This window comes from Martes martes (genome assembly GCF_963455335.1).
Source record: "Martes martes genome assembly, chromosome: 13".
Lineage (NCBI taxonomy): Eukaryota > Metazoa > Chordata > Mammalia > Carnivora > Mustelidae > Martes > Martes martes.
The window spans coordinates 77,273,538-77,291,981 of record NC_137901.1 but is presented as its reverse complement, the minus strand read 5'-3'; positions in this window follow the sequence as shown (position 1 = coordinate 77,291,981).

Genomic DNA, 18,444 nt, shown 5'->3' with positions numbered 1-18,444 from the left:
TGTGCTTCATGGGACGCCTGGGTGGCTCAGTTGGTTAAGCAGCTGCCTTCGGCTCAGGTCATGATCCCAGCGTCCTGGGATTGAGTCCCACATCAGGCTCCTTGCTCTGCGGGGAGCCTGCTTCTCCCTCTGCCTGCCAGTCTGTCTGCTTGTGCTCACTCTCGCTCCTCTCTCTCTCTCTCTCTCTGACAAATAAATAAATAAATAAATAAATCTTAAAAAAAAAAAAAACTTTTGTGCTTCAAAGAACGCCATTGAGAAAGTGGAAAAACAACATACAGAATAAGAATTTTTTTTGCAAGTCATATATTGGATAAGGAACTTATATAAGAATATCCAAAGAAGCCATATAGCTCAAAAATGAAAAAATAAATGTCAATTAAAAATGAGCAGAGGGGGGGTGCCTGGGTGGCTCAGTTGGTTAAGCATCTGCCTTCAATTCAGGTCATGGTCCCAGAGTCCTGGGATTGAGCCCCGTGTTGGGCTCCCTCATCAGTGGGGAGCCTGCTTCTCCCTCTGCCTGCTGCTCCCCTTGCTTGTACTCTCTCTCTCTCTCTCTCTGTCAAATAAATAAATAAATAATTTTTAAAAAGATTTTATTTATTTATTTGACAGACAGAGATCACAAGTAGGCAGAGAGGCAGGCAGAGAAAGAGGAGGAAGCAGGCTCCCCGCTGAGCAGAGAGCCCGATGCGAGACTCGATCCCAGGACCCTGGGATCATGACCTGAGCCGAAAGCAGAGGCTTCAACCCACTGAGCCACCCAGGTTCCCAATAAAAAATTTTTAAACAAATGGGCAGAGGAGGGACACCTGGCTGGCTCAGGGGAGGAGCATTGGACTCTCATTCTTAAGATCATGAGCCCTATGTCAGGTGTAAAGAGGACTTAAATAAATAAATAAACTTAAAAAAAAAAAAACAGGCAAAGGATCTGAATAGACATTGCCCCAAAGAAGGTCTATAAGTTGCTCATAAGCACTTGAAAAGATGCTCAACATCATTTGCCATCAGAAAATACAAATCAAAAACAACAACAACAAATCAAAACTATGATGAGATACCAACGCACAAACACCAGGATGGCTATAATCAAAATGATAGATGACAAGTGTTGGCAAAGAGGTGGAGAAATTGGAACCTTTGTACGTTGCTGGTGGAAACGTAAAACGGTACAGGATATGAAGACAGTCTAGAAAAGCAGATGCTCAGGTAAACATAGATTCACTCTATAATCCAGTAATTCCACTCCCAGGTGTACACCCTCCAAGAAATGGAAATATTATCCACACAAATCTTGTACATGAAAGCAGCATTATTTTATAATAGCCAAAAAAGTGGAAACAACCCGAATGTCTATCAACTCTCTGCAATGGAACATTACTCAGCCATAAAAAGAATGTACTACTGATGGGGCGCCTGAGTGGCTCAGTGGGTTAAAGCCTCTGCCTTCGGCTCAGGTCATGATCCCAGGGTCCTGGGATCGAGCCCTGCACTGGGCTCCCCTCTCAACAGGGAGCCTGCTTCCCCATCCCTCTCCCTCTACCTGCCTCTCTGCCTACCTGTGATCTCTGTCTGTCAAATAAATAAATGAAAACTTAAAGAAAAAAAAAAAAGAATGTACTACTGATCGACGCTACAACACGGATGAACCTTGAACACATTATGCCAAGTGAAAGAAGCCGGAAACAAAAGTTCACAAATTGTGTGGTTCTGTTTATACAAGATGTCTATAGTAGGCAAATCCACAGAAATGGGAAGGGAGCTGGTGGTTGTCTAGAGCTTGGGAGGGTCAGGGGGAGCTCTAGGGGGAATGGAAATGGAGAGTGAGTTATGGTGAATGGGTATAGTTTCCTATTTGGAGTGACGAAACGTTCTAAAATTGATTATGGTGATAGTTGCACAATTTGGTGAATGTGCTAAAAAGTTGAAATAAACCTTTAAATGTGTAAATTGCATTTAATGTGAATTGTATCTCAATGAAATTGTTACCCCCAATCACTTACCTATTATAAACCTTTCTCTTATCCCAGTGCTTATCCATCAAGATGAATTTACTATTTTCTCCCATAGCACCTGGTTTTTATCATCATCATCATCATTTAGGAATTATTCAGTACTTTCTCTATGCCAGATGCCATACTAAGCACGTTTCAGGGATTTTCTCATTTCATTCTCCCATTAATTCTTCAAAGTAGGAACTGTTGTATTTTTATTTTACTGAGCAGGAAAACAAGTCTTAGAGAAGTTAAGTAATTTGTCCAAAGTCACCTAGTAGATGGGAAAAGCAGTAGTTAAGATTTGTTGAGCAATTACTATGTACTAGGCATGGTACTAAGCATTTTAGGAAACTCCTTTGATCCTTACAATAACCCTGTAAAGCAGGCCCCTATTTACAAATGCAAAAACAGAAGCTTTGGCAGGTAAACGTGCCAATAAAGATCAGAATGGTGGCAAGTGGGAGAGCTGAGATTTGAACTCAAGTCTGATGTCAGAATCTCTACCAGGCACTACTACATTATATTAACTATGTATTCGATGCATAACAATCCACTTACTAGTACTGGACTGTCTGTTATGCTGGAATGAGAGCTACTTAAGGGCAGAGCCCCTCTGGTAAGCCTTTTTGCAATCTCTTCCATGATCATCCCCATCCTCAAGACCATTCCTTATACTGGGGGCTTAATAGTTGCTTATTAATTACTTGCCTAGAACTAGTTATCATGCTAGGGTTAGAGGATGCGATGGTGAAGGAGACAGACAGCTATTCCCAGTCTCACAGAGCTCACAATCTAGAGACACATACTCACAAGGGTTGTCCATGTATCTTTTTAACCAAGTCATTTTCATTGGCGCAATAACCCAACAAAGTAGGTTCTACTAATATACTTGTTTTACAGATGGAGAAACTGAGACTCAGACACTTAAAGTGACATGCCCAAGGTCACGCAGCTAGCAAGTGTGGTGGGGGCAGTCTTAAGAACCCAGCTCTACCTGACTCAAACATGATGTTACCTTCTGTCCCCATTTTTCCCTCTGACTTTTCCCCCTTGCCCAGGCAGGGAGAGAATTAAATAAACTATTCTGCTTGTGCAGCTGAGAACACCCACAGTCTGTCCAGACCTGCTGACTCTCCCACTTTCTCACTGTCGCTTCCAATGACAGCCAGAGTCGGTTTGATGTGTTGGTGAAAGGGGGGATGCTTTCGGAGTTTTATGGTTTCAGCATCTGAAGTCGCGTCTCTGCTGTAATTAACTATTTGATTTAGTCTGGTCAGTTAATAATTCCACAACTCTGGGGCTGAAAGCAAAGATGCTAAGAGCATGCCTCCTTTATTTTTTTAAATGTTTATTTTGGGAAACTAAACTGCAGACCTGGAGAACAGAAACCGCAGGTCTGTCAGTGGTGACTGTGGGGGGAGGGGATGCCAGCCTGTTGGCAGAGGCTTCCGATTACACTCAGGGCATAAAGGTGAGGGGCTGGCTGGAGGAAGGTTCCATTTAGGAGCTCTGCCTGGGGAACAAAATGTCCTCTCCCTAGAGACTGGGTTTTCAGGATCCCAGGGATTTAGTTTTCGGAGTCCATGAGTATAGTAGGAAAAAACATTAGACAGGGAGTTAGGAGGCTGGGGCTCTTTTCTGACCTTGAAGCAGGCTCTTCCCCTCTCTAAGTCCTACCTAGTTTATTCATCAGCAAAATGGAAGGTGGCCAGATTATTTCAGAGATGGGAAATTGGTTTCAGTTTTTCTATTGATTAGTAGTGGCTAGGGCTGGGCAAAGACAGAAAGCTATGATTGATTAGCAATGTCTGCTGTGGATACAGGTAATCAGGGAATAGTGGAAGGAGCACCATATATTTGCCTTCCCCAGGCTCTTCCTACATCTTATCCAGTTTTGGTCTATAAACTTTAGAACAAGAGGGGCAGAGATCAAGAGCTATGCAGCCATCTCCAGGGGTGAGGCAGCCAAGACAAGAACCACCAAAATGTATTATATGTTAATAAAAAAATTTAAAAAATTTTTAAAAAGGGGCGCCTGGGTGGCTCAGTGAGTTAAGCCTCTGCCCTTGGCTCAGGTCATGATCTCAGGGTCCTGGGATTGAGCCCTGCATCGGGCTCTCTGCTTAGCAGGGAGCCTGCTTCCCCCTCTCTCTCTCTGCCTGCCTCTCTGCCTACTTGTGATCTCTGTCTGTCAAATAAAAAAAAAAAAAAATCTGGGCGCCTGGGTGGCTCAGTGGGTTGGGCCTCTGCCTTCGGCTCGGGTCATGGTCTCAGGGTCCTGGGATCAAGCCCCACATCGGGCTCTCTGCTTGGCAGGGAGCCTGCTTCCTCCTCTCTCTCTGCCTGCCTTTCTGCCTGCTTGTGATCTCTCTGTCAAATAAATAAATAAAATCTTAAAAAAAAAAAAAAGAACCACCAAATGACAATTTTATTAACGGCAATAGTACATGATTCTAAATGTGGAAGAAAAGGTCTGAAAGGATTTACATCAAACCATAAACCATTAACATCAAATCATTAACAAGGGGGTAGTGTATATATTGCATGTCGCTATGTGTATGGACTTTTTCTTTGAATATGGATTTATTTTAAAGTAAAAAAACATAAAAAAATAAAAATAAAATAAAAAAACATAGTAAAAATAATTTGAAAGAGACTATTTAAAGATTTTTTCCAAGAACAGTAATAGCAGCATTATTCACAACAGTCAGAATTTGGAAACAATCCAAATGTCCATCAATAGGAGAATGAATGAACCATGATATACACATACAATGGAATATGATGCAAAAAATTAAAAGGAACAATTGAATGGTATATGGATGAATTTAAAAAACGTGTGTTAATACATTATATGTTAATTAAAATTTTTTTAAAAAATGTGTTAACCAAAAATTGCCGATACACACAAAATACCTACTGTATGATTCCATTCACATAAAGTTCTAGAACAGGCAAACCTAACCTATGGAGAGAGAAGTCAGAACAGTGTCTATCTTTGGGGGAAAAGGAGCAGATACTGACTGGTAAGTAAGAGAATTTTCTGGAGGATGAAATCTTTCTATACCAGTGTTGCTGGATAGAAATAAGACACAGGGTGCCTGGGGGGTTCAGTCAGTTGAGCATTTGGCTCTTGATTTCGGCTCAGGTCTCAGGGTTGTGAAATCAAGCCCATCAGGCTCTGTGCTCAGTGCGGTGTCTGTTTGAGATTCTCAATCTCCCTCTTCCTCTGCCCCACCCTACACTTGTGTTCTCACCCTAAATAGATAGCTAAATAAACAAATAAATAAAATAAATTGCAATCCACAGCTGTGAATCACGTATGTAATTTTAAATTTTCTAGTAGTCACATTTAAAAAGTAAAAGGAAACAGGTAAAATTATCTTTATAATATATTCAAAGCATTGCATTTCAGCATGCAATTAATATAAAATTATCAATGTTATATTTTACATTCATTTTTTATAGTCTTCTATATCCAATGTATATATTGTGCTTATGGGACTTTTTAGGTCAGACCAGCTACATTTCAAGTGTCGAGTAGCCCCATGTGCTAAATGGTCACTGTAGTAGGCAACACAGCTCTGTATCTTAATCTGAGTTGTGGTTATATATAAAAATTTATCAAATTATAATCTTGAAATTTGTGCACTTTATTTTGTGAAAATTATAGCTCGATAAAAGGGAAATGAAACTTTACTAAAATGGCAAAATTTTAAAATTTAAAAGGAAGCTAAAGGAGCGTCTGTGTGGCTCAGTGGGTTAAAGCCTCTGCCTTCGGCTCAGGTCATGATCCCGGAGTCCTGGGATCGAGCCCCGCATAGGGCTCTCTGCTCAGCGGGAAGCCTGCTTCCCCCTCTCCCTCTCTGCCTGCTTCTCTGCCTACTTGTGATCTCTGTCTATCAAATAAATGAATAAAATCTTTAAAAAATAAAATAAAATAAAAGGGAGCTGAAGTCGGGAGCCAACCTGCTCAGTTAGTACAGCATGCAGCCTTGATTTTGGGGTCGTGAGTTTAAGCCCCAGGTTGGGTGTAGATCTGACTTAAAATAACAACAAAAACAACAACAATAATAATAATAATGTGCTAAAATGAGAGAGTAAGGATAGAGTAACCAGGCAAAGAAAGAATAGGTTACATCCATAAACCTGTTTCTCATCTTAGCAGGAAAATCCACCAGCACTCAGGATCCCCAAGACTGGGTTAGAAAACCGCAAAAGATCAGTTGGTGGAATCTAATGAGCTTGGTCTTCATGGGTGCCTGGGTGGCTTCGTCAATTAAGCATCTGGCTCTGGATTTGGGCTCGGGTCATGATCTCAGGGCTGTGAGATCCAGCTCTGCCTTGTGCTCTGCGCTGAGTGTGGAGCCTGCTTAAGATTCTTTCTCTCCCTCTCCCTCTGTTCCTTCCCATCTCTCTTATTAAGAAAAAAAAAAAAAAGGAAAAGAAAAAAGCTTGGTCTTCCATCTATAGTATTGTATCCTGATTTTCTAGTATGTTACATGTAACTTGCAACTAATAACAGAAGTAGGTACTGACAGCTTTACTGAGCCCTTGCCAAATGCTTAGGATGGTGCTAAGAACTTTCTGGCATGATCTCATTTAAGCCTCTTTGCAGCCCTGCTGAGGTTGATTGCCCTTAGGAGCCTCCCATTTTACAGACCAGGAAACCAAGGCTCGGCAACTTGCTCAAGGTCACTTCACTCAGAAGTGGCAAAGAGGGGATTTCGACACAGGTCTCCCTAGCTTCTGGTCTGGTATTTTTAACCACTTTCTCTACTGAAGGCTGAAAATGCTTTACTTGGTTTATAACAGATAACAAAGTAAATGAAGAAGGAAAAGAAATAAGCAGATGAGGAAGAGGGGACCCCAGATTATGCCTATAAATAATATCACCCTTGCTCCCAGGCATTCAGACATGCTCTCTTGAGGGTGAGAGGAAGAGGTGGGTTACGTAGAGCCTTGGGCATTCTTATCTGAATGGCCATAAGCATGTGTCTCATGGGAATCCATTCATCAGGAGTGCCCCAATTTCAAAAGGTTGAGAACAGCTCCCATGGAGAACATCTGATGTCCCTTTCTTGCTCTACAGATAGAGAAACTTAGAGATCAGATAGACATGTCTTGCCCAAGATCACATAGGTCGTACTTTGTGGCTCCATTTTTCCAACTTCACTTTCATTGAACAAATTAAATATGCCTTTTCTACTGGGTCACTTACTTTGGAGGTGTCTTTTTTTTTTAAGTTTTATCTCTACACCTCAAGTGGGGCTTGAACTCATGACCCCAAGATCAAGAGTCCCATGCTCCTCTGATTGAACCATCCAGGTGCCCCATTATTTTGGAAGTATCTAAACATTCTTGGGGTATCTGTCTGGCTAAGTTGGTAGAGCATGTGACTCTTGATCTTGGGGTCATGAGTTTGAGTCCCATGTTGAGTGTAGAGTTTAGAAAAATAGATGATAGATAGATAGATAGATGATAGATAGATAAAAATAAACATTCCTGAATGAGTCCTAAAGGGACTAACTATAATCAAGCAAAATATGAGGAACTTAAAAGAGCTTTGGAGGCGCAGGGGAGAGAGAGAGTATAGGGGGTTGGAGGGGAAAGGGAAGATTGGTGTGTGTGCTGGATCAGGAAGGCAGAAATAGAGAAGTGGGTAATCGCCAAAGGAGAGCCACTGGGTGCCTGTGTTGGGCGAATTGCTTATTTCCCATCTGCCCAACTATTGCCCTGCTTCTACTGTCCGTCATGGTGCTGGGTCTACACTAAGGCTCATCAGGGGGCACCTGGGTGGCTCACTTGGTTAAGTGTCTGCCTTCAGCTCAGGTCATGATCCTGGGATCCTGGGATCAAGCTCCCCATCAGCCTCCCTGCTCAAGGGGGAGCCTGCTTCTCCCTCTCCCTCTGCTAAAAATTTACCTTAATTGACTCATTTAGTACACCCGCCTCCATGCCCCAGCCCAGACTGAGGTACACAGAGCAGAGATATAAGATGGTGGAATTTGAATACAAGCAGGTTCTAAACTATTCTTTTTTTAAAAAAAATTGTGTTTATCTTAGAGCAAGAGATAGAGAGAGAGCACAAGTGGGGGTAGGGTGCGGGGAGGAACAGAAGGCAAGGGAGAAGCAGACTTTGTGCTGAGCACAGAGCTGGAACGGGGCTTGCTCCTACGACCCGGAGATCCTGACCTGACCCCAAAATCAAGAGTTGGACACTCAACCAATGGAGCTACCCGGGCACCCCACTTTTTCTTTTTACGTAAACTGCCACCAATGTGGGGTCTGATCTCATGACCCCAAGATCATGAGTCTCATGCTCTACTGAGTCAGCCAGACCCCCGTAAACCACATTTGAATCCAATCACTTCTACCCATCTTCTTGTTCACCATGCACGTCTAGGCACTACGTCTTCAGCAAGGTGTCTGCAATAGCATCGCCAATCATCCAGAAGCTGCTGTTGGGGCGCCTGGGTGGCTCAGTGGGTTAAGCTTCTGCCTTTGGCTCAGGTCATGATCTCAGGGTCCTGGGATCGAGCCCCATATCAGGCTCTCTGTTCAGCCTGCTTCTCTCTCTCTCTGCCTGCCTCTCTGCCTACTTGTGATCTCTGTCTGTCAAATAAATAAATAAAATCTTAAAAAAATTAAAAAAGACAGAAAAAAGAAGCTGCTGTTGCCCTTGGTCCCAGCTCCAGTGGCTCCCCTGCACTGCTGGAATGCAATCCAAACTCTTACAGGGGCACAAAGCCCCACACAGTCCGGCTCCCACCTCTCTCTACAGTTTCATGTCCCCCACATCCTACCTCCCTTCCACCTTCGGGTCAACTGGCCTTTCAGAGCCTGGGATCCCCAAACTCTTTCTCAATTGGGGGTCTGTGAACGGGCTTCCTCCAGCCTGGACCATCCATCTTTCAGCTTGGAGCACTTTCTTCTGCTGAGCGCCCTGCCCTCTGCCTAGAGTACCCTGCCATCTACCCAGCCTGCAGTCCTGGCCTAGCCTGGAGCACCTTCATCTTAGCCAGGACCCCCCACCCCAGCCTGATCGTGGTTCCCCCCACCCCCGCACTGGAACACCCCTCTCTCCCTTCCCTGCTTGGTTACTTCCTCTCCATCTTTCAGATTTGGGCATAAATGTCACTTTCTCAAAAAGAAAAAAAAAAGAAAGAAAGAAAGAAAGAAAAAAGGCCCTTTCTCATGAGATCTTCCCTGATCACTTCTCTGATCTTTTATTCCTATGCCTTTTCCCCACTTTTTCCCTTGTAGTACCTGTCATCGTGTGCATTTGTGTGTGTGGACTGCTTGGTTAATGTCTGTGAATCCCTAGGTCATAAGTTTCTTGAAATTAAGGACTGTTTTCCTATTCTCCATCATTTGCCTGGCACATTGTAGGCACTCTATAAATCTTGGCAGAATGAACAAATAAGGAAATACTGTGGTAGACAAGTTACCCTCCTTAATCCTCAAGCACAGTTGTTCCCCCCTCCCTTTATCCTCTATTTGGCTTTGCACGGTTTCAGTTTCCTGCCATCAAACGTGGGTCTGGAAGCAGAGGATCCTCTGAAGGTCATAGTAGCCTAACCCTACCTCCCCATCCCTATATCACGCACCTCACCATCCCAACACCTAAACATCTGATCATCTCCCATCCTTACAAGAACAAGGGTGAGTTTAATACAGTAAGATATTTTGAGAGACAAAGAGACCACATTGCCATAACTTTTATTTCAGTATGTCATTATAATTGTTCTATTTTATTATTCATTCTTGTTGTTTATCACTCCCTGGGCCTAATTTATAAATTAAGGTTTATCATAGGTAGGTATGTATAGGAAAAGACACAGGGTACCTAGTGTTTGGTGATATCTGCCTTTTCAGGCATCTCCTGGGGGTTCTTGGAATATATCCCCTGCGGATAAGGGAGGGGGCACTATGATAATGGTAATCACCGTTGTATATCGAGCTCTTATTTTGGGGTAAGCACTTTCACGGGCTACTGCACAAACTCAGATAAATACAATGCAGATATAATTATTATTATCTCTATGTGACAGATGAGGACACAGAGGTTCAGAGAAGTGTCACCACTTGGCCAAGGTCACATGGCTTCAACCAGGCCCTCCTCTACAGGTATGACTCAGCCACTATGGCACACTGCCTCTGCGAGAGCGGGGTCAGGCCGTTATATCCCTGCTTCCCTCTCCTGTCTCTTCCTTCAGTTCCTCCAGTGAGGGGTTCCTGCCTTGAATTCGTTCGCTGGCAGAAGAAGACAGAAGGCCTGTCAGAATCTGGCTCCTTGATATAGTCAATAATGATCAATGATAACTGAGCAGTGACCCAGTGTCAGACCCTGCATTCCTTCATATACCCTCGCAGAGCTATCTGAGGCTCAGGAAGGCAAAGCTCCTCGCCTGAGGTTAGACGACTAGGAAACAGAGCCAGGGTTCCAGCACTTGTCCTTCCGTTATCAGACTTACTGACCGAGAAGAGGGAAGACAGGTCCGCTCTGGAGGGTTCCTTCCCAACCCACGCCACAGCAGTTCCGGCTGCCCCTTTAGAAGGACTGCTGACCACACTCTGTCATCAGGACCAGCAGGTGCCAGAAAGGGTTGAGCACCTTGGGAGAACTCAAAATAATCCACCAAGAAAAGTCCAGGCCTTCTAGATGTATTTTTATCTATTTCATCTTTTAAAAATTTCTTTCATGTATGTTTTATAACATAGTTATGATCACAGCATAATAGGACACCTTCGTATGAATTGGTAAATCTACATATATTAGCAATATGGGCTCAAAGGTTGTTTCCTGTTAGGGATGTATAATCACAAAAATGTGCAGGTCATTGGTTAAGACAGTAAAGACAAAGGTTAAAATAATTATATAGAATATCTACCTATAAAAGAATGCTGTTAGGTCCCTACCTCACACCATATTAAGAAATGAATTTAAAATGGATCAAAGGTCTGAAATTAACTAAACCTCTTAGCAGAAAACATAGGGGTAAACCTTCATGATCTTGGGTTTATCAATGGATTCTTAGTTATGTGCCCAAAGCAGAAGCAACAAAAGAAAAATTGGACCTCATCAAAATTAAACATCCTTTGATTGTGTATTAAAGGACGTAATCAAGAAAGTGAAAAGACAACCTACAGAATGGGAAGAAATATTTGCAAGTTTTATATCTGATAAGGGTCTAGTATCCAGAATATGTATAAAGAATTCTTAGAGAATGCCTGGGTGGCTCGGTCAGTTAAGCATCCGCCTTCAGCTCGGGTCGTGATCGCAGGGTCCTAGGATGGAGTGGCGCATCCCGCTCCCTGCTCAGCAGGGAACCTGCTTCTCCCTCCACCAGAGAGCTTGTGCTCTCTCTCTCTCTCTCTCTCTGACAAATAAATACACAAAATACACAAAATCTTAAAAAAAAAAAAAAAAAGAACTCTTACAACTCAGTAATAAAAAGACAACCTGGGCGCCTGGGTGGCTCAGTGGGTTAAGGCTCTGCCTTCAGCTTGGGTCGTGATTCCAGGTTCCTGGGATCGAGGCCCATGTTAGGCTCTCTGCTTAGTCCGGCTCTCTGCTTGGTCGGAAGCCTGCTTTTCTCTCTCTGCTTACTTATGATCTCTGTCTGTCAAATAAATAAATAAAAATCTTTAAAAAATAAAATAAAAAGACAAACTATTTTGATTAATTAATTAATTCATTTTAAAGTAGGCTCCACACCCAATGTGGCGGTTGAACTCAATGAACCTCAGATCAAGAGTCCCATACTGTAGTGACTGAGCCAGCCAGGCGCCCTGGTATTATGAGTTTGAGCCCCACACTGAGTGTAGAGATTACTTAAATAGATAAACAAAATAAACTTAAAAATAAATAAATAAATGAGCAAAAGAGTTGCTACATATTTCTCCCAAGAAGATACATAAATGGCCAAAGAGCAAGTAAAAAAGATGCCTGAAATAAACTGATGGTTGTCTGGGGGGAGGGAGGGTTAGGGGATGGAAAATGGGTGAAGGGGATTAAGAAGTACAATTTTCCAGTTATAAAACTAATAATAAATTAATAAGACATGGGATGTAATGTACAACGTAGGGAATATAGTTGATAATATTGTAACAGTTTTTATTTATTTATTTGACACACATAGAGAGAGAGAGACAGCCAGAGAGGGAACACAAGCAGTGGGGACAGGAGAGGGATAAGCAGGCTTCCTGCTGAGCAGGGAGCCTGATGTGGGACTTGATCCCAGGACCCTGGGATCATGACCTGAGCTGAAGACAGATGCTTGAAGACTGAGCCACCCAGGCAGCCCCCAATTTTTTTTTAAGATTTATGTATTTGGGGCTCATTTTAAAATGAACCTGGCTGGCTCAGTCAGTAGAGCATGGACTCTTGACCTCAGGGTTTGTGAGTTCGAGCCCTACATGGGGAGGTAGATATTACATTAAAATATGAATAAAATCTTTAAAACAAACAAACAAATATACAAATAAAATCTTTAAAAAATAGAAAGAAGGAAGGATAGACGCTCAACATCATTAACCATAAGGGAAACACAAATCAAAGCCACAATAAGATACCACTTCATACCCACTAAGATGGCTATAACTAAATAAATAAATAAATAAAACTTAAGGGGCACCTGCGTGGCTCAGTCAGTTAAGCATCTGTCTTCGGCTCATGATCCCAGAGTCCTGGGATGGAGCCCTGCATCAGGCTCAGCGGGGAACCTGCTTCTCTTTCTCCCTCTGCTGCTCCCCCTGCTTGTGATCTCTTGTTCTCTCTGTTAAATAAATAAAATCTTTTAAAAATAAAAAAATAAACTTAAGGAAAATTACAAGAGTTGGCAAGAATGTGGAGAAGTTGAAACCTTCTGTACATGGTAGGTATGTAAAATGGTGCGGTGCTATGGAAAACACTTTGGCGGATTCTCAAAAAATTAAACATGGAATTATCTCTGATCCATTTACTAGCCATATATCTGAAAGAATTGAAAACAGGTATTCAAACAAAATCTTGTACATAAATGATCCTAGCAGCACCCTCCACAGTAGCCAAAAGCTGGAAGCTATCCAAACACTCTTCAAGGGATGAATGGGTAGGAGTGCCTGAGTGGCTCGGTGGGTTAAGCCTCTGCCTTCGGCTCAGGTCATGATCTTAGGGTCCTGGGATCGAGCCCCGCATAGGGCTTTCTGCTCTGGGAGCCTGCTTCCCCCTGCCTCTCTGCCTACTTGTGATTTCTCTCTCTCTCTGTCAAATGAATAAAATCTTTAAAAAAAAAAAAAAAAGGCGGGGGGACAGGTGGGTAAAGGAATTGTGGCATATCCATACAATGAAATATAATTCAGCCATAAAAAGGAAAGGAGTGCTGACACCTTTTACAACACAGATGAACCTCAAAAACATTTTTCTAAGTGAAAAAAGCCAGATACCAAAGGTCACATATTTTATGATTCCATTTATATGAAATATCCAGAATAGATTAATCCATAGAGACAGAAAACAGGTCAGTGGTTGTGGGGGGGTTGGGGGAGGCTGGAATGAGGGGGTTGATTCCTTCATGAGTGTGGGCTTTGACTTGGGAGTGATGAAAATGTTCTGGAAGTAGATAGAAGGGATTGTTGCACAATATTGTAAATATACTAAATGCAACAGAATTGTACACTTTATTTATTTATCTATATATTTATTTGACAGAGAGAGAGAGAGAGAGCGCATAAGTAGGGGGAACAGTAGGGAGAGGGAGAGGGAGAACCAGGCTCTCCACTGAGCAAGGAGATCGATGCCGGGCTCCATCCCAAGACTCTGGGACCATGACCTGAGCCGAAGGCAGATGCTTAACTGACTGAGCCACCAGGAGCCCCTGAGCTGTACACTTTAAAATGGTTACGTTAACCTCAATGAAACAAAAGTAATGGAAGAAATACATGATCATGATAAGAGAATATATTTTTTTAAGCAGCACAGAATGGCACTAAACGACCTCTGTCCCGCTTCTCATTTGTCCTCCCCAGAGGAAATGAACACAGATACTGCAATTTAGTATGTGTTCTTCTTCAAATGTTTTCTACATACATATAGGGACATGCAGTATGTATATGTGGGTATTTATGGGCAGATATTTCCTTTCTCTTTTACACAAATGGGATTACGTTACACTCAGCATATTGCCTTTCTCCTCTTGGCAATATATCAATGACCGTTCCATATCAATACATTTTTCTTAATGGCTCCATTGTCTGAAAGTCCTGTACTCTCCCCATCTCTCCATCTTCAGAGTCCTGAATTCCACCTCCCCTCCTGCCACACACTCCTCTGTGACTTTGACCTCCATTGTTGCTTCTTCCCCCGGCACTGTGAGGAGTCGCTAATATTCAGCAGGTGCCTGGCCCCTGGGGGCTTTGTGAAAATGACGGCTCTCTTCTCCCTTACTCTGTGACTCTAGGACCAGCTGAAGGTACTGAAGCATAATGCTGGAGAGGCTAGACTCCGCCTCTTACGAGCTGTGTGACCTCAGACAAGTTCCCTACCCCCTCTGCACCTCGGTTTCTTCTGGTGCGTTGAAGATAGTATCCGTCCTGCAGGAAGAAGCACGGGGAGCCCTGAGCGCAGGGCCCAGCTCAGAGCTGGCTGGCATCGTATGATCTTTCAGGAAGAAAAGGTGGGCTGAGCCCCGGGTCTGTGGCCACCTGCCTTTGGGTAGGGCTCTAACGCGGGGTGCTGAGGCGGGAAGGTGAGGCCAAGCTGGGCGGCCCTGGGAACCCGCGAAGGAGGCTAGGCTGAAGTGGAAACGATTAGAATGAGAACAAACCGGGTGCTGAATAGAAGCTTTTATTCCTGCCGGAGAGGGCTTTGTTCCCTAAACACGTGACACACAAAAGCCTCTACTTGAATTCGGGAACCCTAATTGGTTCTCAGGTGGGGGAGGAGAGGGGTGTCCGGATTTAGGGATTCCTTAAAGGGACCATACTATGGAGAGCTGGGCTCAGGGTTCCTTCTCATTGTCAGGGGGAAGGGATGGGATGGGGTGGAGGGGGGAGAGCTGGACCAGTGGGGGTGGGGCAGCTGTTCAGAAAAGGAGGGGGAAGGGAGAGAAGGGGAGATGGGGAGAGAGGGAGAAGCCTGCAGAAACTCAGAGGCCCTCAGCCCCTGGCCCAGTGCCTGGAAAATAGTAGGCTAGGAGGGAAGGGAAGGGAAAGGAAGGGTAGGGAATGGAATCCACATTTCTTACTGAGTCCCATAAGCCCAGCCTTGTTAGGGCCCTTCCTCCTTCCCCAGTTTCCTCACACCCCACTCCCACTTACTCTCTCTTCTTGTGCTCCAACCACAGAGCTGCCTTTCGGTGCCTGAGACACTTAAAGCCCCACCCTGCCCCAGGGTTTTTGCACTCGCTCCTCAGGTACCCTCTCCTGCCCTCCTCCCAACTTCCAAAGGCTATCCTAAAGTTCAAGTAGCACTTCTTCAAGAGAAGCCTTCTTGGACCCCCATGAGTCTAGCAATCATTTCATTTTACTCTCTTCAAGGCCCTTGTCACTCACAGAAATTACTTGATTGTTGTCACATGTCAACTCTAGGAGAGCAGAATGACTGAATATGTCCATCTTGCACTCAGCTCTATCCTCAGTTCTCAGCACAAAGCTCAACACACAATACATGATCAAAAGAACTGAGAGTCACTGGCTGGCTGAGTGGGAAAGGGGTAGTGGCCCCAATAATTCTCACCACTCTCCCCGCCTCCCCCAAGAGCCATTGTTTTGGGGGTCAGCTGAGCTCATGCCTCCTTTTGAAACTTTCTAGCTGAGTGGCCTTGGGCAAGTCACTTCGCCTCTCTGAGTTCATTTTCTTCTTTCTTCAAACAGCGTAGAACTCACCTCGCAGAGGTGTTTCATGGGTCGAAGAGAGAATTTAGGTATATGATGGGCACCCGATTAACTATAACCACATCGGTAGCAAGTAACCCAGTGGGTGTTCTATGGAAGGCAGGGAAGGGCTCCCATTTTCTGAGCCCCACCCATGTGACAGGCACTCCCATGAGGTATTTTAGTGAATGCCTATAAACAATGTTTGAAGCAAATTTTGGTTGTCCCCATTTTATGGATGAGAAAAACTGATCCTCAGAGGTTAAGATTTGCCTGAGATTACACTGGTGATAAGCGGCAGAGTTAGGATTCAAACGCAGTTCTATCTCTGTGTTCTGCCTGTTCTAACCCAGGTGGCTCTCTTTGACTTCTGTTGCCGGGAGGCTAGAGGGTCAAGGGCCAAGGGCGGGGCGGGGGGGGGGGGTTGTCAGGACCCTGAGGGTGGGAATGGGCAGAAGGAAGACCCTCACGAACCTACAAAGGTGAGGCTGTCTCAGTGCTCTCCATTAGCACCTAGCATGGAGCCTCATTATATCAGTAAGTAGAATCTTGAGTTCTGGAGCCACAGGCTCTGTGCTGGAGACTTATTTGAACACCTACTCTGTGCCAAGCGCCAGGATACAGCTGTGAACAAGATATATCCAAGAGTTGTGCACTAATGGGGCCAAGAAGGGTCGAAACAGGAAATCCCTAGTGAGGATAGTCATTTTTCCTATGGCCCAAGGTGCTGGCACCCACACTTTGCCGGAGCTGAAGATATTGTTGGGACCTTGCCCTGCTCCCAGCCCCAGCCTGGGCCCTGGGTGTAGGGGCCCTTTAAGAAGATTGTGGCTACCCCCCACCCCCCGTCACTTACCACCCCCCCCATAATTAGCCAGCTAAAGAAAGAGCTGGCTTGAAATGGGATTGTGCAGACCCAGCTTTGGGCCCCGAGGACGCTAGATCGGGGATTGTTATGCTAATCGCCTGAGATCAGCGGTTCCCGTGCCCTTCAGATGGCAGGTAGCTGAGGCCGGGCTCTGCCCAGCGGCTGTGGCTGCAGCTCTGCTAGAGGGTTGGGCTTTTCCTCCTGCTTCCTGCTTCCTCCGCCCGCTCCCCTACCCTGTCAGACTCGCCCTGCCTGTCCTCCCACCTGCCCTGTGGCTGGGAGGCTTGGCCACTCCTAGAAATGTCCAACCCAGCTCTCTCCATTCTCCAAAGGGAAACCAGGCCCCACAGCCACCTGCTTGCCTTCAGTTTGGCTGCTGTTAGAGGACACAGAGGCAGGAAGGAGAAGGTACCCAGCTCTCTTTTCCAGGCACTGAGCCTCACCCTTCCTTGCTCCCCGTTTCCCCAGCTCTGGAACCCACATTGGGTGGTAGCTTTGTCTCTTGCTAACTATGCCATCACGGGCAAGTGACTTTGCCTCCAAAGCCTCGGTTTCCTCATCTGTAAAATAGGTTGATAATCATAATACCTGCCTCAAAGGATTGAAAGGAGGATGGAATGAAGGCAGGCATCAATCCAGAGTTTGATAGGGACTCTAACGTAGCGCCACTACATGCCAGCCCTGTGCTGAGCCCTTTTATACGGCATTAGCCCATTTTACCTTTCAACCGTCCTGTGAGGCAATTGGCATTACCACAGATGCCCCATTTCACAGATGAAGAAACCAAGGCTCAAAGGAGCTAACTCATTTCCCTAGGACCCACCCTGAGCCGGTCTGTTCTCTTAACCTGGATTCTGCAGGTCGGCATTGGCCCATGATGGTGCACAAGGTGAGATTGGTTGGTATGAAAATGCTCACATAAGGGCTCCTGGGTGTCTCAGTTGGTTAAGCGGCTGCCTCCGGCTCAGGTCAAGGTCCCAGGATCTTGGGATCCAGGCCTGAGTTGGGCTCCCTTCTGAGTGGGGAGCCTGTTTCTCTCTCTTCCTCTGCAGCTCCCCCTGCTTGTGCTCTCTCTTGCTTCCTCAAATAAATAAATAAAATCTTTTAAAAAATAAATAAAAATGCTCACATAAACATGTGGAACAGTTATATATTCAATGTGCAGGGGTAAAAAATGAAACTAGCATTCCAAGGCTATGAATTCACAGATAGTATTGTTTAGGTTAAATATATTTAAGTCCATACAATGACTAGTACACGTCTGATCATAGCAGTTTTATTCAGAGTAGCCAAAACCTGGAAACAGCTGAGACATCCATCAGGGAGAAAACGGACGATCCAACCATGGTCCAGCCATACAGTGGAACCCTCCCCAGCCGGCAGAGAAAAGGAACAAGCTGCCATCCAAGCAACGACACAGAAGTGAAAAAAGCCAAACTCAAGAGAGTACATCCTATAGGACTCTTTATATGAAGTTCCAGAACAACTAAAACTCATCTATGGTGACGGAAGTCAGAATAGTGGCTGCCAATAGGGGACGGTCTGGACAGGAAGCAATATCCAAGGGAACCTTCTGGGGGTGATGGGGTTCATTATATCCTGATCTGGATGCAGTCACGTGGGGGTCTGCCTCGGTAATACACTGCCTCGGAGATACACTTAATATTTGTTCAAATTAATGTATGTAACCTATGCATCAGGAAATTACTGCTAATAATTTTT